Here is a 27,928-nt window from a genome sequence, read left to right on the forward strand (position 1 = left end):
CAACTGCATTCTGTTAATGCAGCGGGCAAACACCCATCGGGAGCACACAGGTCCAGTGAGCTACCAAGGCTGTAGCCTGCGTCCCTGGGACCAGATCGATGCACCAAGGAGTGTGGCCACGAGCAGCTAATATAGACAAGCTGCAGAGCAAGCGATCTCAGGAGGGCAACAGCACCGGTATCGATACCCTGCCCCCGATCAGCTCCACCTCTCAGGCACCCGATGGCACTAACCGCCTCGAGCCTGTAAGAGCAAACTGTGCTAAGGCACAGCCCCCAGACACTATCGCCAACGAGACTACACCCGGGAACGAAGGGTCACCCGCAACGGTTCTCCCAAATGGGACCAGGATCAGCTAGGATCCCAAACCAAATAACGTCCAGGCAAACGAGTCAGCAGTCCCCTGTGCTCTGCTAGACAACTGCTCCTCAGGGAGCAGCAGTGACCCGGGGCACAAGGAAAGGACAGGGAGGTCACAGGCATCTGTGAAATTGCCTGACTCTAGGAGCAACGGCAAAGGCCCCGAGAGCAGGCAACTTGAGCCAACGGGGTTCCCACTGCCAGCACTGGGCACCACGCTGCCATCAGACTACCTGGACCTCTACTGCCAATGAAACACCACCTACTCACCCAAGATGGAAACAACCCTCCAAGGGTCAACCAGATAGAGCTAAGCCCAGAGCACAGTCAATGCATGAAGACGATTTGCACTAAGGACTTGGGGAGAGTGATGTCATGTATCCAAGCATGTTTACTGTTTGTACTATTACATATGATGTGCCACCAGAGGGCATTACTATGGGAAACTTGTACACCAGCTGTATGGTCACTAAGGTGTGCCACCAGAGGGCACTGCAGTGGGAGACTTGCAGGTTACCTGTACAGGTGTGTCAGGCCTAGTATAAAAGGCAGGCCACCAGATGTGATCCTCACTCTGGAGTACAATAAATGGACTTAGGTCACTACTGTTCAAGTACCTCATGGAGTCATTATCAGAGCAGCTAAAGACATAACAGACAGGCTGAGTGAGTAGGCAAAAATTTGGCAGATGGAGTATAATGTGGGAAAATGTGAGGTTATCCACTTTGGTAGAATAAATAGAAAAGCAAATTATAATTTAAATGGAGAAAGATTGCAAAGTGCTGCAATACAGAGGGACCTGGGGTTCCTTCTGCATGAAACACAAAAAGTTAGCATGCAGGTACATCAAGTAATCAGGAAGGCAAATGGAATGTTGGCCTTTATTGCAAGGAGGATAGAGTATAAAAGCAGGTAAGTCCTGCTACAACTGTACAGGGTATTGGTGAGGCCACACTTAAGAGTACTGCGTACAGTTTTGGTCTCCGTATTTAAGGAAGGATATACGTGCATTGGAGGCTGTTCAGAAAAGATTCACTAGATTGATTCTGAAGATGAGGGGGTTGACTTATGAAGATAGGTTGAATAGGTTGGGCCTATACTCATTGGAGTTCAGAAGAATGAGAGGTGATCTTATCGAAACATATAAGATAATGAGGGGGCTCGACAAAGTGGATGCAGAGAGGATATTTCCGCTCATAGGGAAACTAAAACTAGGAGACATAGTCTTAGAATAAGGGGCTGTCCATTTAAAACTGAGATGAGGAGGAATTTCTTCTCTCAGATGGTTGTAAATCTGTGGAATTCTCTGTCCCAGAGAGCTGTGGAGGCTGGGTCACTGAATATATTTAAGGCGGAGATAAACAGATTTTTGAGCGATAAGGGAATAAAGGGTTTTGGGGAGCGGGCAGGGAAGTGGACCTCAGTCCATGATCAGATCAGCCATGATCTTATTAAATGGCGGACCAGGGTCGAGGGGAAAAATGGCCTACTCCTGCTCCTATTTCTTATGATCTTATGTGACATAGAGCATTTATATGTAAAGTGGGTAAGGTGTGTAGTTTCAGGAGTAACTGGTCTCACAAAAGAGGGCAAGGGGATGAATATACCATCATTATCCCAGGAGGCTCGGCTTCCCTGACCGCTACCACACCCACCTCTGCACCCATGAGGGTGGCCACTCGCTCCTCCACCTCCCCGAGGGCATGGAGGTGAGGCTCCCCTCCTCCGGTCTGCGTTTGCCCTCGCCGGTTGTGAGTGAGCTTCCTCTGCAATAACAAGGTCTGAGTAAGTGTGCAGCTAATCGTCTGCCAGATGTGCCTTGCATAGTTGAATAGCTGCTACTGTATGGAAGTGTGCAAGTGCGCATTTGACTCTCAGAGTAGCTGTGTAAACGGTGGGATGTGAGGGGCTACCAGCTGTGATTAAGGGTAAGGCTAAGGTTTTCCCAACGCATATAAAGAGGGAAAGGGTAGTAAGGGGGTGGGGCTGAGTAGGAACCAAAGAGAGCTATGCATCGAGACCCAGGCTGATGATCTGAGGCAGAACTTTCCAGCTTTCTTCAGCAACGAAAAGCATGGACTGGTATTTATACTGAAGGAGCAGGTACTGCACAGACTGTACACTGTGTGAGACAGTGAGGATCACATTATGGCATTGTAAGGTTAATGGAAAGGGTCCTCACCCTGACGACTCGAGTGAGGTCGTTCAACTTCTTGCGACATTGTGTCGCAGCTCTGGGCACCGTGCTGCTTGCCGACACGTGCTGTGCCACCTCCCTCCACAAACGTCTGAAAGCTCTCTGGCTGCAGAACATCCCTTCGCCTTGCCACAGCCTCTATTAAAGCCTCCAGGGCAGTGTTGGAAAAGCAGTAGGCACGCTTGCCGCTCTGACCAAACTGCGATAGTGAGACAGCACCTGCACAGAGTCATCTTAGCTCCCATTTAAGAAGTGGCTGGCACCGGAATGTCGAACGGCCATCGCCTCATCCACATTTGCTCTAGGAAGTTAGCGTAATGATTTTCGGCTCCACTGCCCTAAGAGAATTGTGATTTACTGCTCCATTTTCCTCTTGGGGCGCTGAAACCGAATTTTGCGGTAGCCGGCGCTAACTTTCCTAAGGTGCTAAACTTACCGCCTCAAAATGGGCGATACCAGATTTCTAGCCCTGGGTCTCTCACCCTAAATCCCTTTGCTGCTGCACTTATTTGTTCCTCCTTTAAAAGCCTTTGAAAAATCCATCCCTTTGACCAGGTTTTCAGTCACCTAATTTCTCTATCCATGGCTCAGCCTCCCCTTCCATGATTATTTCCATTTGTGAACCTTGTTGGTATATTTTGTTATATTAAAGGTGACATTTAAATGTAAATTTTGTTGTTGATAATGGCAATGACGGAACTTTAATAGAATAAAACTCTTCTGTGTGGGATACCCACTCCAAATATTGACAAAGTCCCAACGACCTTCTTTACAAACTTCTGAATGATGTTATCTGCCACATAAAGAAAACAATACTAAAATTGCAGATTTAGTTTTTTATTTGCATACAGCAACAGAAATAACATCAAAATTAGTCAAGAATACTGCTTCCTTCCCAGTAAGAGCACACAAAATGATCCAAATCCAGGGAACTTAGACGTAGGCTGGTGAGAGCTAAAAGTTAGGTAACCTGGAGTGCGTCCGGGGTACTACTGGTGTTTAACCAGCTAGAAACGTGCAGCCTTCCTACCGAACCCAAGAGGATAAGCAGATATTTAGACGGTGAATTTCCACAGTGGTTCTCCCGATTGTCCACCGTAACTTTGGTGGAAGAGCCGTGGGAACCCGGAATAATGACGTAAATGTTGGAGAATTCCCGTGGATCTTCACCCCCTCCCCTCCCCACCAAATCTATATGTGTATAAAGTGTAATCTGATGAAGTGTTTGGATTATTAGTCTCATTAACTACATAGAAACATAGAAAATAGGTGCAGGAGCAGGCCATTCGGCCCTTCGAGCCTGCACCGCCATTCAATATGATCATGGCTGATCATGCAACTTCAGTACCCCACTCCCACCTTCTCTCCATACCCCCTGATCCACTTAGCCTGTTCATTCCTACTGCGAGGACATTACACACCTACAGAAATTCTCTTTTTTGCCTATTTTTGTGCACAATGCAAGCAGTGATTGCAATAATCAAACACACAATAATTGTGACAACTACTACAATACAAGCCCTCTCCGCTATATTGTTGTCTTTTGGGTGCTCAATCAAAGGCACAAAGACAGTAACCTTGGCCACAGTAGACATTTCAGAAGACTGATTGCCTTTATCGTATGCACAGAGAGCGAAATAGACAGTTGTCACATTGTGCAGTTCTGTATCTTCAGGAACAATTGTAACTGTTTCTCTGGAGCCATATGGTTGTGGAATCACGTTGGTCAAATTAACCAGCACAGCTTTTGAGAAATTGTCCCGCAGTTGTAGCAGGCTGTCACTCATTCTCATCTCATAGCGAGAGGCTAAGAAAAGGATAAAAAATTGGAAATAAATGAATATATTCACATTTGATTAAAAAAGCATATGGGTTCCTTGGCTTTATAAATAGAGGCATAGAGTACAAAAGTGAGAAAGTTATGCTAAATCATTGATAATTGCTGGTTAGGTCTCAGCTGAAGTATTGTGTCCACTTCTGGGCATCACACTTTAGTAAAATGTCAAGGCCTTGGAGTGGGTGTAGAGAAGATTTATGAGAATGATAGCATTGCTGTTATCCAGATACCTTCTGCTGTAATACTTTCCGCCTCTCCGGCACACTCTCCTCCTTTAAGATGCCGCTTAAAACTTACATATTTGACCAAGGTTTTGGTCACCTGTCCTTACGTGACTCGGTGTCACATCTTGTTTGGTAATGCTCCTGTGAAGCGTCTTGAGACATTTTACATTAAAGGCGCTATATCAATGCCGGTTGTTGTTGTTGTATGTCAGAACAACATGCTCAATGTCAGATGTTAATTTCAAATCCTTGCGCACCCATTTCATTTTCTCCTGATCCTCTTCAGTATTTTCCATGGTCACATTCTAACAAAAGGGCGTGTGGGGTTGGTGTGGGTGTGCTTGAGACTGTGGGTGGTGCATGTGTGTATGGGGTGTGTGTGTGTCCGGATGTGGGGTTGTGTGTGTGGGCGTGTGTGTGGGGGGAAAGTTGTGTGAGACTGTGGGAATGCGGATGATGGGTGTGTGTGATTGGACAGTAAATTATTCCAATTCACTTTCTGATCACTTAGTAATCATAGGAACGTAGGACACAATTTTGCCCAACCCCTTTTTTTGGTGCACTTAAGGTAAGTGCACCAACTTTGCGCGCTGGAAATGGCGCCGGAAAAAAGTCGCCCCATCCTGGCCGCTCTTCCAAGTCCCCAGAGTCCCAGCGTGGCGTGCATTGTGAAGTGGGAGGCAGAGCAACTAGCCAGTGCCGAAAACAGTGCCAGCACCTGCGCGCATGCGCAGTGAAGTCTGCGCGCATGCTCCTCCCCTCCCAGCGTGTCCTGCGGGCTGTGAGCAGGACCCAATGCTCGCAGCCCCTATCCCCGGCCGAAGGGACGTCCCGGTCTCGCCGCACCCTATCCACTGCCGAGTGGCTTCCCGCACCGGCCGGCCGTCCTGCTGAATTCCCGGGCAGAGGTAGGACTTCAGTTTTATTTTTTATTCATTGATGGTTGTGCTTGAGAGTTTTGATTGGGGGGGGGGAGGAGGAGGAGAGTTTTGCGGGTGGTGGGTGGGGGGCGGGGGTGGGGGCGGGGGAGAAAGAGTGTTTTGGGAGGGGAGAGAAAGAGTGTTTTTATGGGGGGGGGGAACTTTAAACAAAAAACTTGATTCTGGCATAAAGGTAGGACTTCTATTTTTTATTTGTTATTGATTGATTGCTTATTACTTTTTGTGGTTTGTTTGGTGCTTTGTAAGTCATGGTGCAGGTCCTCAGCTTCCTTCCATTTTTTATTTGTTATTGAATGCTTATTGTTGGGCTTTGTTTAGTGCTTTATAAGTCTTGGTGCTTTAAATGTACTAACCTGCGCCAATTTCTTAACTGCCCGCAAGGTTTTTCAGAGCTGGCCACATACGCTGACCTAAGTGGATTTGGGGTAAGTGTTTACTGGCCAAAGTGGCATAAATAGCCAAAACTGGCGTAAGTGTCTGGGAACGCCCCTTTTTGGAAAAAAAACTGAACTAAAACAAATTGTACCTAACTGACTTACTCTGGAGCAAATTTTGGGAGAAAAATGGCATTTTTTAAACTTACGCCAGAAAAAACAACTTACTCCATAAAAAATTGATGCAAGTCATGGCCAAAATTGGGCCCTTAGGAACAGGAGTAGGCCATTGAGCCCTTTGAGCCTGTTGTGCCATTCAATGAGATCATGGCTTATCTGCGACCTAATTCCATATACCCACCTCTGGCCTACATTTCTTAATACCTTTGGTTAACAAAAAGCTATTAATCTCTGATTTAAAATTAACAATTAATCTAACATCAATTGTCATTTGCATAAGAGAACTCCAAACTTTTACCACCGTTTGCATGTAGAAGTGGTTCCTAATTTCACTCCTGAAAGGTCTGGCTCTAATTTTTAGACAATGCTCCCTAGCCCTAGAATACCCAACCAGTGAAAATAGTTTCTCTCTATCTACCCTATCTGTTCCCCTTAATATCTTAAAATCTTTGATCACATCACCCCTTAATCTTCTAAATTCTAGGGAATATAACCCTAATTTGTGTAATCTCTCCTCATAACTTAACCCTTGAAGTCCGGGTATCATTCTAGTAAACCTACGCTGCATTCCCTCCAAGGCCAATATATCCTGGTGTGGAGCTCACAGTACTCCAGGTATGATCTAACCAGGATTTTGTATAGCTGCAGCATAACTTCTACCCCGTTGTGTTCTGGTCCTCCAGATATAAAGGCCAGCATTCCATTAACCTTTTTGATTAGTTTCTGTACCTGTTCATGATATTTTAATGATCTATATATCTGGAACCCTAAGTCTCTTTGGACCTCCACTATTTTTAGCCTTTCACCATTTAGAAAGTTCTATCCTTTTAAGCACCAAAGTGGATGACCTCACGTTTGCTACATTGAAATCCATTTGCCACAGTTTTGTCCATTCACTTAATCTATTGATATCCCTGTGTAATGTTATGCTTTCATCTACACTGCCTACAATGCCACCTATGTTTGTGTCATCGTCAAATTTGGATTATATGACTTTCTATACCATCATCTAAGTCATTAATAAATACTGTGAATAGTTAAGGCCCGAACACAGATCCCTGCGGGACACCACTAGTCACATCCTGCCAATTTGACTACCTACCCATTATCTCTACTGCCTGTCTCCTGCCACTCAGCAAATTTCCTAACGAGGTCAATAATTTGCACTCAATTCCATTAGTTAACAGTCTCTTATGCAGGACTTTATCAAATGCCTTCTGGAAGTCCATATACATCCTCCCTAGACATTCCCCTGTCCACTACTTTAGTCACCTCTTCAAGAAATTCAATCAGGATTGTCAGGCATGATGTACCTTTCACAAATCCATGCTGACTCTCCGATCAGCTGAAAATTTTTGAGGTGTTCACTCGCCAGATCCTTAATTGTAGATTGTAGCAATTTCCCAACAACAGATGTTAGGCTAACTGGTCTATAATTCCTTGGTTTCCTTCTCTCGCCATTCTTAAATAGCGGAGTGATATGCACAATTTTTAAATCTAGAGGAACAGTTCCTGAATCAAGAGAATGTTGGAAGATTATAGTTTGGGCATCTTCAATGTGCTCACCTACTTCTTTTAATATCCTGGGATGGAAAAAAATCTGGTCCTGGGGATTTGGCACTCTTTGGTACCATTATTTTCTTCATTACTGTTATTTTACTTGCATTAATTTGAGTCCCTGATTCAATATTAGTTTCCTTGGGATATCCAGCATGCTATCCTCTTCCTCTACTGCAAATACTGACTCAAAGTAATTATTCAACATGTCTGCCATTTCCTCAATGACAATATTACTACTTTCAGTTTTTAAGGGGCCAACATTGCCCTGATGACCCTCTTTTTCCTAATATCTTTGTGTTGATTTTGATATCCCTTGCAAGTTTCCTTCCATATTCCCTTTTGTCGCTCTTACTGTCTGTTTTGTGACCCCTTGCTGTTCTTTGTCCCTTTTCCATTAGCCAGGCACTGTGCCATTTTTGTAAGCTTTTTCTTTTAATTTTAAGTTGTCCCTCACCTCTTTACTTGCCCATGGGTGTTTTTTTTTGGCAAATAGAGCTCTTGCCCCTCGGGTTGTGGTTCTGTATCACCTTGAAATCTTTTTTGAACATCTCCCAGTGATCTGCAGTCCTTTTACCCATTAACAGATTTGCCCAGTTTACTGTGGACAGTCTCTGTCTCATTCCATTGGAAGTCAGCCTTACCCAAATCTAGAATCTTCATAGCTGTTTCGCGGTTCTCCCTTTTAAACACTGCGTTGAACTCGATCATGTTATGATCGATATTGGATAAATGTTCATGCACAGTTAGGCTATTAACTAAATCTGGCTCATTACTCATTACTAACTCTATTATGGCTTGCCCCCTTGTCGCCGCGAGAACATATTGTTGTAGAAACCTATCCCGGACATACTCAAGAAATTGATTTGATGATTGTCTGGTAACGGAATCTGACTGAATTAAGATTATTTTTCACCCTGAACTGAGCAATATGGATTATTTTGTAAAGCAGTCTATTTGAAAAGGAAACCTGGCTTACTGACTAAACAACATCTTGGCTCCTTCGTAGCACTCTCACCTAGATCAGGCCATGTGATCATGGAGAGCCAATCAAAGCATTTTGTTAGTGCATATAAGCACGTCCCTAGTTTTTTGAGCATCCTTCTGCATCTGTGCACCATGGACTCTGCCCCCGACGCCTATGCATGCACAGACTCCTCGAACCCGACCCCGAAGTGGGGCCTGTAGTGTGAGAGAGAGAAAAACTGGGGAAGAGTGAGTGACTGTGGGGAGAGAGAGAGAGTGGGGCAGAGAGAGGGGACGCGGGAGAGGGGACCGGAGGGGAGAGAGGGATCTCAGGGAAGATGGATCACGTTCATCCAATCCCACTCCCTTTACACCCACACCTGATTTCTCGGAAAGCTCGGTGCCTGTATGACAAGGGACATCATTGGAGTGGATGAAATCTGGAAGTCACGACACTGTCATTATTCACCTCATACTCAATAAACCTATTAACAATCCATGACCCACACACAAAGCCCCATCTATGGCGGGTGAGGGTGGATGGGTGTGGGGGGGGGGGTGGGTGGTAAGGACAGGAATTTGAGCTGCGGGGTGTCAGGAACTTGGGCTGAGATAGAGTAAGAACTTGGGCTGTGGTGGGGGGGGCATGAACTTGGGCTGGAGGGGGACAGAACATTTGGCTGGTATGGGGCAGGAACCTCGGCTGGGATGGGACAGGAACTTGGGCTGGGAGACATGAACGAGCTGGGATGGGGCAGAAACCTGGGCTGGGAGGGGTCTGGAACTTAGGCTGTGGGTGTCATGGGCTGGGGGTGTATAGAACTTTGACTGGGATAGGGCAGGAATCTCGGCTGTTGGGGGTGCATGAATTTGGGCTGGGAGGGGTCAGGAACTTGGGCTGGAAGGGGTCAGGAACTTTGGCTGGAGTCAGCAGTCAGAATGGCTCGAATTACACTTTGCAAAGTCACTCAGAACTTGGGCTGGGCGGTTCTATTTACACATTCCAAAGAAACTGCTGGGTGTGTCTTATCCTCCAAGGGGACCAATCAGGAATCAGGTCAAGAAATCTTGGAGAGCCAATCAGAGCATTTTGCGAGTGCAAATAAGTGCATCCAAAAACTAGTGCAAATAATCACTCTGATAAAAATATGCAGTGGTACTATTTGTTGAAGAGCAATCAAGTTCCCTAGGTGTGCTGGACAACTTTTATCCCTCAACACCAGCAAAACTGGTCAATTATGTCACTGCTGTTTATCAAATTTTGCCATGCGCATTGCTGACATCATACACCATAAATTATTCCTCGAAACAGTATAGCCAATGCCACTGGTTTATCCACTTTGGTGGCAAAAACATGAAGGCAGAATATTATCTGAATGGTGGCAGATTAGGAAAAGGGGAGGTGCAACGAGACCTGGGTGTCATGGTATATCAGTCATTAAAAGTTGTCATGCAGGTGCAGCGGGCGGTGAAGAGGGCGGGTGTATGTTGGCCTTCATGGCTGGGGGATTTGAGTGTGGGAGCAGGGAGGTCTTGCTGCAGTTGTGCAGGGCCTTGGTGGGGCCTCACCTGGAGTATTGTGTTCAGTTTTGGTCTCCTAATCTGAGGAGGGACATTCTTGCTATTGGGGGAGTGCAGCGAGGGTTCACCAGGCTGATTCCCAGGATGGCAGGACTGATATATGAGGAGAGACGGATCGACTTGGCCTGTATTCACTGGAGTTTAGAAGAATGAGAGGGGATCTCATAGAAACATATAAAATTCTGATGGGACTGGACAGGTTAGATGCAGGAAGAATGTTCCCAATGTTGGGGAAGTCCAGAACCAGGGGACACAGTCTAAGGATAAGGGGTAAGCCATTTAGGACTGCGATGAGGAGAAACTTCTTCACTCAGAGAGTTGTTAACCTGTGGAATTCTCTACCACAGAGAGTTGATGCCAGTTCGTTGGATATATTCAAGAGGGAGTTAGATATGGCTCTTACAGCTAAAGGGATCAAGGGGTATGAAGAGAAAGCAGGAAAGGTGAGGTGGATGATCAGCCATGATCTTATTGAATGGTGGTGCAGGCTCGAAGGGCTGAATGGCCTACTCCTGCATCTATTTTCTATGTTTCTATGTTTCTATCTGCTAATACTATACTTAAATTCCCCAAATCACCAGGGCTTGACTTGCTCTTCAATATTCCCTGGTCCTTCTCTTCCTGTGGGTAGGTGCTTTTCTTCGTTGTGTGATATCTCCGCTGGTCAGCAGAATTCATCAACTATCTGTTCGATTCACTCTTAGAAAGAAAGATTCCTTATAAGTAACTTGAATTCAGCAACAGTTACCTGTTCCCTGATCATAGTCCTCTCCTGGTGCTGTCCATTCCAGCTTAACTTTATCTTTAACTATTGTTGCTTGAAGGTCTGTGATTTTACATGGTGGAAAATCAACAATGGGTGTTCCCACGGGAACTGAAATTACTCCTCCTGATTTGACCCTGCTGAAATCTCCTAATTTAGCATCAAGATCTTCCTCATTGACTGGTGGTCTTGGTGGATTTGCTTGAATATTGCCTACATGAAAAAAAAGACATGCATCTATTAGATCCAGACTACATAGACTTAACTAGCGCCACCCTTTAACAAAAAAAAAATGAAAGAAAGACTTGTATTTATATGGTGTCTTTCAAAACCACCGGATGTCCCAAGGCACTTTACAGCCACTGAATTACTCTTGGAGTGTAGTCACTTTTGTAATGTGGGAAACGCAGCAGCCAATTTGGGCACAGCAAGCTGCCACAAACGACACTATGATAATGACCAGATCATTTTTTTTTTTTTTGTTATGTTGACTGAGGGATAAATATTGGCCAGGACACCAGGGATAACTCCCCTGTTCTTCTTCGAAATAGTGGCCATGAGATATTTTACATCCACCTGAGAGAGCAGACAGGGCTTCAGTTTAACATTTCATCCAAAAGACAACACCTCTGACAGTGCAGCACGGAGTAGTACCACCTGGGAGAGGTGAGCCGGTATGCAACGCCCCTGGCTGCGAAACCGTCTCGAAATTTGAAACTCGCCCGATTTGTAGCGTCCCGTAACGCGCCCTAGAGGGAGCACCTGTGAAAGCTGGCGGTCCAAGTTGTAGCGGCTGCAGTGAGGGAAGCACCGTCTACCTAAGGCAAGTGTGAATGCTTTTTTTATTTTTGCGATTCATGTGGATGTGGCATCACTAATGTATTGGGAATGTTTTTTTTTTAATTATTTTTTTAATCCACGGAAGCCTCTCTTAGGGCGCTCTGAAGCCGGCTGTTTACCTCGGGATTTTCACTTGCTCAGCCAGCCTAGCGCCCTAAAAGAGATGTGGAACACCTCCCTTCGTGCTCCGCCCCACACTCAGGGCCCAGCTGGTGAATTTTGCGGCTGGAGACGCAAACCATTTTCCGGCGCAAACTTTACCGCTCTGCCCGGGTTAACGCCGCAACAGTGGCACAAGCAAATTTCCAGCCCAATATGATTAGATGGGATTATAAGACATACTGATCTGATTGGTAACATTGAAGAACCTAACAACAAATATTTGACGCTATGACTTCTAAGATACTGCAGTCCACTGCGGTTCAAAATTAGCTGAAGTACAGCAAGTTCTTACAATGATGGCTCTGTCTAAGGATAGGCAGGTATAGATTATTGAATAGGCTAGTTGGCATTATATAAAATTATACAATATTGAGCTAGAGTTGTGTTAAAACACACGTCAGAAAGACACACAGCTGTAGTTGACAGGCTTCAAGCACAACAAGGGGGAATATCGAGAAGGAATTTACTGCAGTGTAGATAAGGTAATATGTTGCTTTTGCAATAAAGATTAGAAGAGATAAGATATCAAAGGTGTGTACAGCAAAGGGTACCAGCTAGCAGCGGTATCAACATACACACAGAACCTGATGATATATGATGCCCACATTGTTCCTGCATAATGAAAATACAACACACAAATCTTCCTCAGAACTTTTTGATTTAGTCTTGATGAGCCTCGCATAAGCAGTCAAGACGACAGACTTGTGATCTCCTGAAGAAAGTCCTCCTTGGGTATGTGATTAGAATTGTTACCTGTCATCTCATAGATACTGCATGTAAGTGGTTGTGTTTTATTATCTCAATGACTTGATTTGAAAAATATAATTCTCTGCCCCACTCCCACTCTGACCTATAAGGGAATATGTTGCTTTTGCAATAACGTTTGGAAGAGATAAGATATCAAAGATGTGCACAGCAAAGGGTAATAGCTGGCAGCTGTATGAACCCCAACAGAAAAAGCCTCAACAAATGTAGCTTTGTGTGAAGCTGACATGATCAGGAAGCGTACAAGGCCGGTTGGCATTGGAGGTGTAGAGAGGCACAGATTTCTAATTGGTAAGAGAAGTAACACACATCCCTCCCCTCCCTCCCCAAGCACGCACCATTATTTACCTTATGATAAGGGTTGTAAGGATGATATAAATCCCTGCGCTTTATTACGAGGAACTATAAGCATTATGCAAGTTCTCTGGATGGCTGCAGATGGAGCCCAGAGAGATAGCACTCAGTTCATATAGCGAACTTGCAAACCAAAAGTTCACCCTTGAATAAGTTCATATACCACTGCGATGGCATCTCTACATATTCTTCTTTACCACTGCCAAATATGTATTACCATTTTCTGTGTATCCTGGTATGTATAAGGCATTTCCCCCTGTTCTGAATGCCATCCTTGTCGACCTTTCCTTTCCCTTTGCATGCACTTTAAAGTTGTATCTTCCGAATCCATTAAATTTGGGCATATACTTAGTGTAAATACCATCATTCTTGATAATATCAGCACCTAAAATCAAGAAAGGGTAATCAGCTGTAGACTGAGAGGAACATGTAATACAAATACTGTTCGATGTTAGCACTTTTGTTAAATCCTACAAATCCTCACCATATTGGTATTCACTGATGACAAGTGCAAAGTAAAGTGATAAGGCAGGACTTCATTTCAAAACCTACAACTCTTTCAATATTCTATGAATTGCTATAAATGTGATGCATTGAGTCAGAACACCTTTTTTGTAAATTTATCAATGTAAATACAAATATTTTTTTTAGTTGATCTGTATCGTCACACCTATTGAAATTGTCACATCTGAATGTGTCACACCTCAGAAATCTCAAGCAAACGTCGATAGAGCAAAAAGATCAGCTCAAATAATCATGATGTTAAATTAAATATCCCATTTACTAAATGCAATCAAAAACTATTTCTATTCCTTGGATTGCTAGGAAAGCTTCCAATCAGCAGTGGGCAAGCACCAAAAATACAGCCAATCACATTCCTCACTTATTTTTCAAACCCAGCAGTCTGAAACTGCCAACTGCAAACATCAAACACGGCGACTCGACCCAGAGTACTGGAAGACAGTTTTGAGTTCGATTTATGCCAAATAAATAAACCAATCAAATTCCTCAGGACCACCTATGATGATGATGATGATGATGATGAATTTCTTCATGACTACTTTCGACCAGCACTGTCTCAGGTCAGTAAAACAATAACATTTATAATATACACACAGAAAATGACATAAGAACATAAGAACATAAGAATTAGGAACAGGAGTAGGCCATCTAGCCCCTCGAGCCTGCTCCGCCATTCAACAAGATCATGGCTGATCTGGCCTTGGACTCAGCTCCACTTACCCGCCCGCTCCCCATAACCCTTAATTCCCTTATTGGTTAAAAATCTATCTATCTGTGACTTGAATACATTCAATGAGCTAGCCTCAACTGCTTCCTTGGGCAGAGAATTCCACAGATTCACAACCCTCTGGGAGAAGAAATTCCTTCTCAACTCGGTTTTAAATTGGCTCCCCCGTATTTTGAGGCTGTGCCCCCTAGTTCTAGTCTCCCCGACCAGTGGAAACAACCTCTCTGTCTCTATCTTGTCTACCCCTTTCATTATTTTAAATGTTTCTATAAGATCACCTCTCATCCTTCTGAACTCCAATGAGTAAAGACCCAGTCTACTCAATCTATCATCATAAGGGAACCCCCTCATCTCCGGAAACACCTAGTGAACCGTTTCTGTACCCCCTCCAAAGCTAGTATATCCTTCCTTAAGTAAGGTGACCAAAACTGCACGCAGTATTCCAGGTGCGGCCTCACCAATACCCTGTAGCAGCAGGACCTTCCTGCTTTTGTACTCCATCCCTCTCGCAATGAAGGCCAACATTCCATTCGCCTTCCTGATTACCTGCTGCACCTGAAAACTAACTTTTTGGGATTCATGCACAAGGACCCCCAGGTCCCTCTGCAATGCAGCATGTTGTAATTTCTCCCCATTCAAATAATATTCCCTTTTACTGTTTTTTTTTCCAAGGTGGATGACCTCACATTTTCCGACATTGTATTCCATCTGCCAAACCTTAGCCCATTCGCTTAACCTATCTAAATCTCTTTGCAGCCTCTCTGTGTCCTCTACACAACCTGCTTTCCCACTAATCTTTGTGTCATCAGCAAATTTTGTTACACTACACTCTGTCCCCTCTTCCAGGTCATCTATGTATATTGTAAACAGTTGTGGTCCCAGCTCCGATCCCTGTGGCACACTACTAACCACCGCTTTCCAACCCGAAAAGAACCCATTTATCCCGACTCTCTGCTTTCTGTTAGCCATGTATCTAAAAAAAATATTTTACTCCCTTTCACATCCTGGATCCTCAGGTGGGCCCACTTCACCGGTTGCCAAGGCGATATGCCCAGTGAGAGCAGATATACCACTGCTGATTCTGCATTAGGGCCTGACTTCAAGCTGGAGCACAGGAAATCCGAATATGGGGAGTTCCATATGTTGATGCTTTGTTAGTGTTACGGGAGAGGCTCCACTCCCAACGTTTTCTATCCCGGAAAACTTTGCCTCATGGCTGGGCTTTGCCTTGTCCGGTTCCTGCCGGAGTTTTCAGCTGTTAAGGCAGATTCCTGCCAAAATTCCTGCAGGAATCAGTTGATGCATATCGGTCCCATTGCATATTAAATGGATATAATGCACCTGCCCTTATCCTCATGATAAACTGCAAACAATACCATCTACGTTTGTAATATATTAGATATTCTGCTCATTTCAGTTGTCACATATTGAAAGTGCCCACACTACAATGAAATCTGTTTTTTGATTTGCTCAGATTGCCCATGTAGTAAATGTTTATCCTGATTGGCTCCAATTTTGAACGAATAAAAAATATTTCACTATTCACTTATTTCACGGTGCGTTATAAGATCTCTTTCAAACTTTCATCATGTCCTCCGTCTCACTCTAAGCAACTTCACAGGAGTTCCACTTCTTTTGTTTCAATTTCAATGATCTTGAAAATTGAATCATAAATACAAAATTCTTGTACCTAAATTCTAATTTTTTTTGATTGGCAATGAAAAATACAAAACCCTTTAAAAACTAACCCTAGTCATGATACCTTTCTGCACGTTAATATACTTTTTGTGGAAAGGAAGCTAAAATGAGATATTCCCACATTTCGGAAACTTACAATACAAGTACACTTTCTATTTCACAAGAATCATGTACCCTACCGAGTCCGTCATCAGTAAGGTTCTGTTCAACCGGAGGACCAGTGGGTTGTTCAATAATTGCTGTCACTTTCACAAACAGGACTGGTAAAAATCCATGACTGACTTCAGCATAGATTTTCTTTCCGCCGATTGAATCCATTTTGCTGATATACACACTGACTGTGACTGGGGGAACTTACTCATCTGCTGCTCGGGATGTTACCATGATAGATATAACCTGTTCGGTTCCAGGATTCAGGATACTGTACTTCCAAGCTCCTGTCTGGGAAACAAATATTCAGTATCCATTTCAGGCCAGTCAATCAATGTCTTAACGATTTTTTAAAAATTCATGCGCAGGGTATCACTGAGAATGTATTGTCCATCTATAGCTACCCTTGAGGAGGTTGTGGTGATCTTCTTCTTGAACCGCTGCAGTCCGTGTGGTGAAATTACTCCCACAATCCTGTTAGTTAGGGAGCTTCAAGATTTTTACCCAGTGGGCATGAGGGAATGGCAATATATGTCCAATTCAGGATGGTGTGTGACTTGGAGGGGAACTTAGAGGCAAAGGACTTCCCTTGTATCTGCTTCTCTTGTCCCAGGTGGTGGAGATCATGGGTTTGGGAGGAGCTGTCAAAGTAGCCTTGGTGAATTGCCGCAGTACATCCTGTAGTTGTTTGATACAGTCTAGGAAAGTCCTAGAATCAATTGTTGGTCTGTGCCAACCAAGCTGATCTCATTCAAGGTAGTGGTGGAGAATATACATTTGAACATAAGAACATAAGAACATAAGAATTAGGAACAGGAGTAGGCCATCTAGCCTCAATGCCACTTGTTGGGGAGGGAAAGAATGGTCAGAGCACCTACCCCTAATCAACTCTAAGTTAGCTGGCACAGTAAGTAGTGTAAATGGGAACAGAAGGTTGCAATGAGACATTGATAGATTAAGTGAGTGGGCAAAACTGTAGCAGGTGGAATTCAATGTCGGGAAATGCGAAGTCATCTACTTTGGACCCAAGAAAGACAGATCAGAGTATATGTTAAATGGTGAGAAGCTAGGAACTGTGGAGAAGCAGAGTGATTTAGGGGTCCATGTACTGAAATCATAAGGTACCGCACCTCAGGAAGGATATATTGGCGTTGGAGGGGCTGCATTGTGAGGAAAAATTGCACAGATCAGACTTGTATTCCATTGAGTACAGAAGTCTCAAGGGTGATCTAATTAAGAGGTTTAAAATGATTTGATAGGGTAGATAGAGAGAAACTATTTTCTCTGGTGGAGGAGTCTAGACAAGGGGGCATAGCATTAAAATTAGAGTGAGGCCATTCAAAAAGCTGTAGAGGCTGGCAAGCGGGAGGGTCAATTGAAAATTTTAAAACCAATAATGGTAGATTTTTGTTAGGCAAAGGTATTAAGGGATATGGAATTGATAAGGGAATAAGGGGTTATGGGGATCGGGCAGGGAAGTGGATCTGAGTCCATGATCGGATCAGCCATGATCGTATTAAATAGCGGAGCAGGCTCAAGGGGCTGTATGGCCCACTCCTGTTCCTATACTATAGAGCCACTATTGCTAGCAATATTTCTGTGTGAAAGTCAGGTGAACTCAGGATTGGACTTAACCATGTGCCTCCCCATGGCTTAAGTCCCAAGGCTGTAATTCAGATAGAATTAATGATTCCTAGTTACCCAGCTTTCTCACCAATGCACTGGAAGGATGCACCAAACAGAAGTGATACATTTCACATCGTGAGAATAGGCAGGAAAAGAAACCAGTTGCTTCATTCCATTTGCACTGTGTACTCAACAGCTTAATGACAGACAACACAAGAAAGACTGTTGTGTAGAATGGGGACTTATCTGAATAGAAGATGGATGGCAGTAAGCAGGCTGCTCCTAGATAATACTATGTACCAGAAAAAAAAGTTAGACTGATGGGAAATAGGCTGCAAAATGTAAACAATTAATTGAAACATGTATTTTGATCCATACCTGTGCAGTGCCATGAATCTTAAGACGGGCTGTATGTACAGTTTGATCTATCTTAAAGTCACTGTTGTATATCTTTCCACTGGGGTCCTGTACAAACACAGACGGTGTCTGGCTCTCCCATGTAACTACAAAAAACGTATCGTTCCCAACAGTCTTATCGATGTCAACTGTACCATTCAACCAACTGTCATCATAAATCATCATTCCAGAACTTTCAAGCTGGGACCAAACAAATAGAATTAGTTTTTATTGTAAAGCACTTGATTAGCACAAGAATAATTGGAAAGTCGTTCTCTGAAAGGTGATCAAACCTGGATTGACTGTTGGTTGATGTCGCCATTTCCTGATACTAATCCAGTGAAAGCATCAATTAATCCATTTGTATCCTCATTATCAGTGGCTACAAACTGTAAACCTCCTAAAGAATGAAGAGGAAAAATATATCAAACACACATAATATCCATGGCCAATGCCAATTAAGAACTATATAAAGAAATAGATATGGATTTCTGCAATGTAACAGAATCTGCCCAATGAAAAAGTTATTCAAAATTTGTTCTTGGGATGTGGGCATCGCTGGCGAGGCCAGCATTTATTGCCCATCCCTAATGACCCTTGAGAAGGTGGTGGTGAGCTGCCTTCTTGAACTGCTGCAGTCCGTGTGGTGAAGGTACTCCCACTGTGCTGTTAGGGAGGGAGTTCCAGGATTTGACTCAGCGACGATGAAGGAACAGCGATGTATGACACTTATGACACTGCCCTTAGGAAATCCTGCAGCGATGTTTTGGGGTTGAGATGATTGGTCTCCAACACCCACAACCATGCTCCTTCGAGTTAGGTACGACTCCAGCCAGTGGAGAGTTTTACCCCTGATTCCCATTGACTTCAATTTTACCAGGGCTCCTTGATGCCACACACTGTCAAGTGTTGCCTTGATGTCAAGGGTAGTCACTCTCACCTCACCTCTGGAATTCAGTTCTTTTTCCATGTTTGGACCAAGGCTGTAATGAAATCTGGAGCCAAGTGGTTCTGGCTGAGCTCAAACTGAGCATCGGTGAGTAAGTGTCACTTGACAGCTCTATTGACGAATCTTTCCATCACTTTGCTAATGATTGGGAGTAAGCTGATGGGAGGTAACTGGCCGGATTGGATTTGTTCTGCTTTTTTGGGCAGGACATACTTGGGCAATTTTCCACGTTGTCCAGAAGATGCCAGTTTTGTAGATGTACTGGAACAGCCTGGCGAGAGGCATGGCTAGTTCTAGGACACAGGCTTTCAGCTCTACAGCGGGATACATTCAAGAGCCACAAATATCTTGGCGGGTTGTATGGCTGGAGGAGATTAGAGAGATAGTGAGAGCCAAGGTCACGGTGGGGAGAATCATTGAGGATGAGGATATTCATGGAGTCTCCTCCTCCCATTAGTTGTTTATTCGTCCACCGCCATTCACGATTGGATGTGGCAGGACGGCAGAGCTTTGATCTCATCCTTTGATTGTGTGATCGCTTACCTCTGTCTATAGTATGCTGCTTTCACTGTTTAGTATATATGTAGTCCTGTGTTGCAGCTTCTCCAGTTTGGCATGCCTAGTGCTGATCTTTTTCTGCACTCCTCATTGAACCAGGGCAGGTCCCCTGGCTTGATGGTAGATTGAGGGATATGCCAAGCCATGAGGTTACAGGTTGTGGTGGTGTACATTTCTGCTGCTGCTAATGGCCCACAGCGCCTCATGAATGCCCAGTTTTGAAATGGGAGATCTGTTCTGAATCTATCCCATTTAGCACGGTAGAGAGTGTCCTCAGTGTGAAGATGGGTGTCCTCAGTGTGAAGATGGGACTTCATCGCCACAATGACTAAGCGATGGTCGCTGCTATCAATGCTGTCATGGACAGATACATCTGCGACAGGTAGATTGGTGAGGATGAGGTCAAGTAGGTTTCTCACTCGTGTTGGTTCTCTCATCACCTGCTGCAGGCCCAGTCTGGCAGCTATGTCCTTCAGGTCTTGGACAGCTCAGTCAGTAGTGGTGCTACTGAGCCACTCTTGGTGATGGACAATGAAGTCCCCCAGCCAGAGTAAATTCTGTGCCCTTGCTACCCTCAGTACTTCTTCCAAGTGGGAACATAGAAGAGGACTGATTCATCAGCTGAGGGAAGACATTAGTTGGTAATCAGCATGAGTTTTCCTTGCCCATGAGACAGCATGGGGCCCGGAGTCAATGTTGAGAACTCCCAGAGCCACTCCCTCTACTGTGCCACCACCTTGGGAACATCTGTCCAGCCGGTAGGACAGGACATACCCAGGAATGGTATTGGATGAGTCTGGGACATTGGCTGGAAGGTATGATTCTGTTAGTGTGACTGTCAATCTGTTGCTTGACTAATCTGTGGGACAACTCTCCCAATTTTGGTACAAGTCCCCAGATAGAAACATATAAACATAGAAAATAGGTGCAGGAGTAGGCCATTCGGCCCTTCGAGCCTGCATCGCCATTCAATAAGATCATGGCTGATCATTCCCTCAGTACCCCTTTCCTGCTTTTTCTCCATACCCCTTCATCCCCTTAGCCGTAAGGGCCATATCTAACTCCCTCTTGAATATATCCAATGAACTGGCATCAACAACTCTCTGCAGCAGGGAATTCCATAGGTTAACAACTCTCTGAGTGAAGAAGTCTCTCCTCATCTCAATCTTAAATGGCCTACCCCTTATCCTAAGACTATGTCCCCTGGTTCTGGACTTCCCCAACATCGGGAACATTCTTCCCGCATCTAACCTGTCCAGTCCCGTCAGAATCTTATACGTTTCTATGAGATCCCCTCTCATCCTTCTAAACTCCAGTGAATAAAGGCCCAGTTGATCCAGTCTCTCCTCATATGACAGTCCAGCCATCCCTGGAATCAGTCTGGTGAACCTTCACTGCAGTCCCTCAATAGCAAGAACGTCCTTCCTCACATTAGGAGACCAAAACTGAACACAATATTCCAGGTGAGGTCTCACTAAGGCCCTGTACAACTGCAGCAAGACCTCCCTGCTCCTGTATTCAAATCCCCTAGCTATGAAGGCCAACATACCCTTTGCCTTCTTCACCACCTGCTGTATCTGCATGCCCACTTTCAGTGACTGATGAACCATAGACATAGAAACATAGAAAATAGGTGCAGGAGTAGGCCATTCGGCCCTTCTAGCCTGCACCGCCATTTAATGAGTTCATGGCTGAACATGTAACTTCAGTACCGCATTCCTGCTTTCTCGCCATACCCCTTGATCCCCCTAGTAGTAAGGACTTCATCTAACTCCTTTTTGAATATATTTAGTGAATTGGCCTCAACAACTTTCTGTGGTAGAGAATTCCACAGGTTCACCACTCTCTGGGTGAAGAAGTTCCTCCTCATCTCGGTCCTAAATGGCTTACCCCTTATCCTTAGACTGTGTCCCCTGGTTCTGGACTTCCGCAACATTGGGAACATTCTTCCTGCATCTAACCTGTCTAACCCCATCAGAATTTTAAACGTTTCTATGAGGTCCCCTCTCATTCTTCTGAACTCCAGTGAATACAAGCCCAGTTGATCCAGTCTTTCTTGATAGGTCAGTCCCGCCATCCCGGGAATCAGTCTGGTGAACCTTCGCTGCACTCCCTCAATAGCAAGAATGTCCTTCCTCAGGTTAGGAGACCAAAACTTTACACAATACTCCAGGTGTGGCCTCACCAAGGCCCTGTACAACTGTAGCAACACCTCCCTGCCCTTGTACTCAAATCCCCTCGCTGTGAAGGCCAACATGCCATTTGCTTTCTTAACCGCCTGCTGCACCTGCATGCCAACCTTCAATGACTGATGTACCATGACACCCAGGTCTCTTTGCACCTCCCCTTTTCCTAATCTGTCACCATTCAGATAATAGTCTGTCTCTCTGTTTTTACCACCAAAGTGGATAACCTCACATTTATCCACATTATACTTCATCTGCCATGCATTTGCCCACTCACCTAACCTATCCAAGTCGCTCTCCAGCCTCATAGCATCCTCCTCGCAGCTCACACTGCCACCCAACTTGGTGTCATCCGCAAATTTGGAGATACTACATTTAATCCCCTCGTCTAAATCATTAATGTACAATGTAAACAGCTGGGGCCCCAGCACAGAACCTTGCGGTACCCCACTAGTCACTGCCTGCCATTCTGAAAAGTACCCATTTACTCCTACTCTTTGCTTCCTGTCTGCCAACCAGTTCTCAATCCATGTCAGCACACTACCCCCAATCCCATGTGCTTTAACTTTGCACATTAATCTCTTGTGTGGGACCTTGTCGAAAGTCTTCTGAAAGTCCAAATACACCACATCAACTGGTTCTCCCTTGTCCACTCTACTGGAAGCATCCTCAAAAAATTCCAGAAGATTTGTCAAGCATGATTTCCCTTTCACAAATCCATGCTGACTTGGACCTATCATGTCACCTCTTTCCAAATGCGCTGCTATGACATCCTTAATAATTGATTCCATCATTTTACCCACTATCGATGTCAGGCTGACCGGTCTATAATTCCCTGTTATCTCTCTCCCTCCTTTTTTAAAAAGTGGGGTTACATTGGCTACCCTCCACTCCATAGGAACTGATCCAGAGTCTATGGAATGTTGGAAAATGACTGTCAATGCATCCGCTATTTCCAAGGCCACCTCCTTAAGTACTCTGGGATACAGTCCATCAGGCCCTGGGGATTTATTGGTCTTCAATCCCATCAATTTCCCCAACACAATTTCCCAACTAATAAGGATTTCCCTCAGTTCCTCCTTCTTACTAGACCCTCTGACCCCTTTTATATCTGGAAGGTTGTTTGTGTCCTCCTTAGTGAATACCGAACCAAAGTACTTGTTCAATTGGTCTGCCATTTCTTTGTTCCCCGTTATGACTTCCCCTGATTCTGACTGCAGAGGACCTATGTTTGTCTTTACTAACCTTTTTCTCTTTACATATCTATGGAAACTTTTGCAATCTGTCTTAATGTTCCCTGCAAGCTTCTTCTCGTACTCCATTTTCCCTGCCCTAATCAAACCCTTTGTCCTCCTCTGCTGAGTTCTAAATTTCTCCCAGTCCCCGGGTTCGCTGCTATTTCTGGCCAATTTGTATGCCACTTCCTTGGCTTTAATACTATCCCTGATTTCCCTTGATAGCCACGGTTGAGCCACATTCCCTTTTTTATTTTTACGCCAGACAGGAATGTACAATTGTTGTAGTTCATCCATGCGGTCTCTAAATGTCTGCCATTGCCCATCCACAGTCAACCCCTTCAGTATCATTCGCCAATCTATCCTAGCCAATTCACGCCTCATGCCTTCAAAGTTAGCCTTCTTTAAGTTCTGGACCATGGTCTCTGAATTAACTGTTTCATTCTCCATCCTAATGCAGAATTCCACCATATTATGGTCACTCTTCCCCAAGGGCCCTCGCACAACGAGATTGCTAATTAATCCTCTCTCATTACACAACACCCAATCTAAGATGCCCTCCCCCCTAGTTGACCCCCAGGTCTCGTTGCACCTCCCCTTTTCCTAATCTGCTGCCATTCAAATGATATTCTGCCTTTGTGTTTTTGCCCCCAAAGTGGATAACCTCACATTTATCCACATTATGCTGCATCTGCCATGTATTTGCCCACTCGCCTAACCTGTCCAAATCACCCTGCAGCTTTTTAGCGTCCTCCTCACAGCTCACATCGCCACCCAGTTTAGTGTCATCTGCAAACTTGGAGATATTACACTCAATTCCATCATCTAAATCATTAATGTATATAGTAAATAGCTGGGGTCCCAGCACTGAACCTTGCGGCACCCCACTAGTCACTGCCTGCCATTCTGAAAAGGACCCGTTTATCCCGACTCTCTGTTTCCTGTCTGCCAACCAGTTCTCTATCCACGTAAGTGCATTACCCCCAATACCATGTGCTTTGATTTTGCACACCAATCTCTTGTGTGGGACCTTGTCAAAAGCCTTTTGAAAGTCCAAATACGCCACATCCACTGGTTCTCCCTTGTCCACTCTACTAGTTACATCCTCAAAAAATTCCAGAAGAATTGTCAAGCATGATTTCCTTTTCATAAATCCATGCTGACTTGGACCAATCCTATCACTGCTTTCCAAATGTGCTGCTATTTCATCCTTAATGATTGATTCCAACATTTTCCCCACTACTGATGTCAGGCTAACCGGTCTATAATTACCCGTTTTCTCTCTTAAAAAAGTGGTGTTACATTAGCAACCCTCCAGTCCATAGAAACGGATCCAGAGTCAATAGACTGCTGGAAAATTATCACCAATGCATCCACTATTTCTAGGGCCACTTCCTTAAGTACTCTGGGATGTTGACCCTGGGGATTTATCGGCCTTCAATCCCATCAATTTCCCTAACACAATTTCCCGCCTAATAAGGCTACCCTTCAGCTCCTCCTTCTCACTCAACCCTCGGTCCCCGAGTACATCCAGCAGGTTATTTGTGTCTTCCTTTGTGAAGACAGAACCGAAGTACTTGTTCAATTGGTCTGCCATTTCTTTGTTCCCCATTATAAATTCACCCGAATCCAACTGCAAGGGACCTACAGTTGTCTTCACTAATCTTTTTCTCTTCACATATCTATAGAAGCCTTTGCAGTCAGTTTTTATGTTTCCGGCAAGCTTCCTCTCATACTCTATTTTCCCCCTCCTAATTAAACCCTTTGTCCTTCTCTGTTGTATTCTAAATTTCTCCCAGTCCTCCGGTTTGCTGCTTTTTCTGGCTAATTTGTATGCCTCTTCCTTGGATTTAGCACTATCCTTAATTTCACTTGTTAGGCACGGTTGAGCCACCTTCCCTGTTTTATTTTTACTCCAGACAGGGATGTACAATTATTGAAGTTCATCCATGTGATCTTTAAAGATTTGCCATTGCCTATCCACCGTCAACCCTTTAAATATAATTTGCCAGTCTAATCTAGCCAATTCGCGCCTCATACCATCAAAGTTACCTTTCCTTAAGTTTAGGACCCTCGTTTCTGAATTAACTTTGTCACTCTCCATCTTAATAAAGAATTCTACCATATTATGGTGATTCTTCCCCACGGGGCCTCGCACAACAAGATTGCTAATTAATCCTCTCTCATGACACATCACCCAGTCTAGGATGGCCAGCTCTCTAGTTGGTTCCTCGATATATTGGTCAAGAAAACCATCCCTAATACACTCCAGGAAATCCTCCTCCACCGCATTGCTACCAGTTTGGTTAGCCCAATCAATATGTAGATTAAAGTCGCCCATGATAACTGCTGTACCTTTATTGCACACATCCCTTATTTCTTGTTTGATGCTGTCCCCAACCTCACTACTACTATTTGGTGGCCTGTACACAAATCCCACTAGAGTTTTCTGCCCTATGGTATTCCGTAGCTCCACCCATACCGATTCCACATCATCCAAGCTAATGTCCTTCCTTACAATTACATTAATTTCCTCTTTAACCAGCAATGCCACCCTGCCTCCTTTTCCTTTCTGTCTATCCTTCCCAAATGCTGAATACCCTTGGATGTTGAGTTCCCAGCCTTGGTCACCCTGGAGCCATGTTTCCGTGATGCCAAACACATCGTATCTGCTAACTGCTATCTGCGCAGTTAATTCGTCCACCTTATTCCGAATACTCCTCGCATTGAGGCACAGAGCCTTCAGACTTGTCTTTTTAACACATTTTGACCCTTTAGAATTCTGCTGTAAGGTGGCCCTTTTTGTTTTTTGCCTTGAGTTTCTCTGCCCTCCACTTTTACTTTTCTCCTTTCTATCTTTTGTTTCTATCTCCATTTTATTTCTCTCTGTCTCCCTGCATAGGTTCCCATCCCCCTGCCATATTAGTTTAACTCCTTCCAAACAGCACTAGAAAACACTCCCCCTAGGACTTTGGTTCCGGTCCTGCCCAGGTGCAGACCGTCCGTTTTGTACTGGTCCCACCTCCCCCAGAACCGGTTCCAATGCCCCAGGAATTTGAATCCCTCCCTTCTGCACCACTGCGCAAGCCACGTATTCATCTGAGCTATCCTGCGATTCCTACTCTGACTAGCACGTGGCACTGGTAGCAATCCTGAGATTACTATTTTTGAGGTCCTACTTTTTAATATAACTCCTAGCTCCCTAAATTCGTCTCGCAGGACCTCATCCCGTTTTTTACATATATCGTTGGTACCTATATGTACCACGACAACTGGCTGTTCACCCTCCCTTTTTAGAATGTCCTGCACCCGCTCCGAGACATCCTTGACCCTCGCACCAGGGAGGCAACATACCATCCTGGAGTCTCGGTTGCGGCCGCAGAAACATCTATCTATTTCCCTTACAATTGAATTCCCCTATCACTATCACTCTCCCACTCTTTTTCCTGCCCTCCTGTGTAGCAGAGCCATCCACTAAAGGGGTGCTGAGGGAATGATCAGCCATGATCTTATTGAATGGTGGTGCAGGCTCGAAGGGCCAAATAGCCTACTCCTGCACCTATTTTCTATGTTCCTTTATTTCTATGTTACCAGAATCACAACCAATTACCAAGATACACTGTTAATGAGGAGGACTTTGCAGGGTCGACTGAGCTGGGTATGCCATTGTCGTGTCCAGTTTTATTCTTAGTATTGTTTTTTGTAACCGTTTTGTACAACTGAGTGGCTTGCTTGGCCTTTTAAGAGTCAACCACATTGCTCTGAGTCTGGAGTCACATATAGGCCAGACCAGTTAAGGATGGCAGATTTCCTTCCATAAAGGACATTAGTGAATCAGATGGTTTTTGATTCCACATGGTCACCATTACTGATACTAGCTTTTTATTCCAGATTTATTTAATTCACTGATGGGATTTGAACTCGCGTCTCTGGATCATTAGTCCAGGCCTCTGGATTATTAGTCCAGTGACATAACCATATGTTACCATTCCCGATGATGGGAATAAAACTATTAAACATGTTCGGCCCGATTTTAACCCTGTTCTTCGGGGGGGAACAATGTGTGCTGGGATTGGGGTGGGGGAGGGGGGCGTTAAAAATGGCAGCTGGGCGGTATCACGGTGTTCCCGCCGTCCACAATCTTAACTGGAAGCGTGGGGACTCAAGTGTGACAGACCAGATATATACCCACGCATAAAGGTTTTATGATACTATTATTAAATCTTCTGTGATGTTGCTATGATAAATTAAATAATATACTGAGGATAAGTTCCTTCTTGTTATAGTTGGCCTTTTGGCTAAAATGGGGCAGCATCAGGACCAAACTCAGATTTTTAAAAATCCCACCCATGTCTGCTCAAAAATTTGGAATACGTTCATCTGAAATTCCTTTATCCACTATTTCAGTTGAGATGCTGGCCAAATTATTTTAAAACTGTTAATGCCTCCACCACAATAAAAGAGGGAAGAACGTCAACAAACACTTGAAGTGTCCTCAAGCTGGTCACCCAAGGTATCATTGCAAGGATTTTCAGTGCTAATTACCTGTCATACTTGATAGCTGTTCTAATTCTCTGGCTGCACGTGGTCCTAATGCTATGGTGTGGATAACAGCTCCACTTGTTTTCACTTCTGAAAAGCAAGCCTTTATTTCAGCATCCTCTCCATCAGTCAGCAAAACAATTTCATCACCATTGTAGCACCGTCATCACCACGAAGTACCTGCAAAGCAGTCAGTTAGTATCAACGCCGGAAAATGTAATAACTGAAAGTAATGGAT

At 44.4% G+C, this 27,928-nt stretch overlaps 1 pseudogene; it reads right to left on the reverse strand.

Annotated features, from left to right (window-relative positions):
- Positions 1–3,437: 3,437 nt before the first annotated feature.
- LOC139268022 (calcium-activated chloride channel regulator 1-like) overlaps positions 3,438–27,928 on the reverse strand; it is a 29,933-nt pseudogene continuing 5,442 nt past the window's right edge.

This window comes from Pristiophorus japonicus, chromosome 8, assembly GCF_044704955.1.
Source record: "Pristiophorus japonicus isolate sPriJap1 chromosome 8, sPriJap1.hap1, whole genome shotgun sequence".
NCBI lineage: Eukaryota > Metazoa > Chordata > Chondrichthyes > Pristiophoridae > Pristiophorus > Pristiophorus japonicus.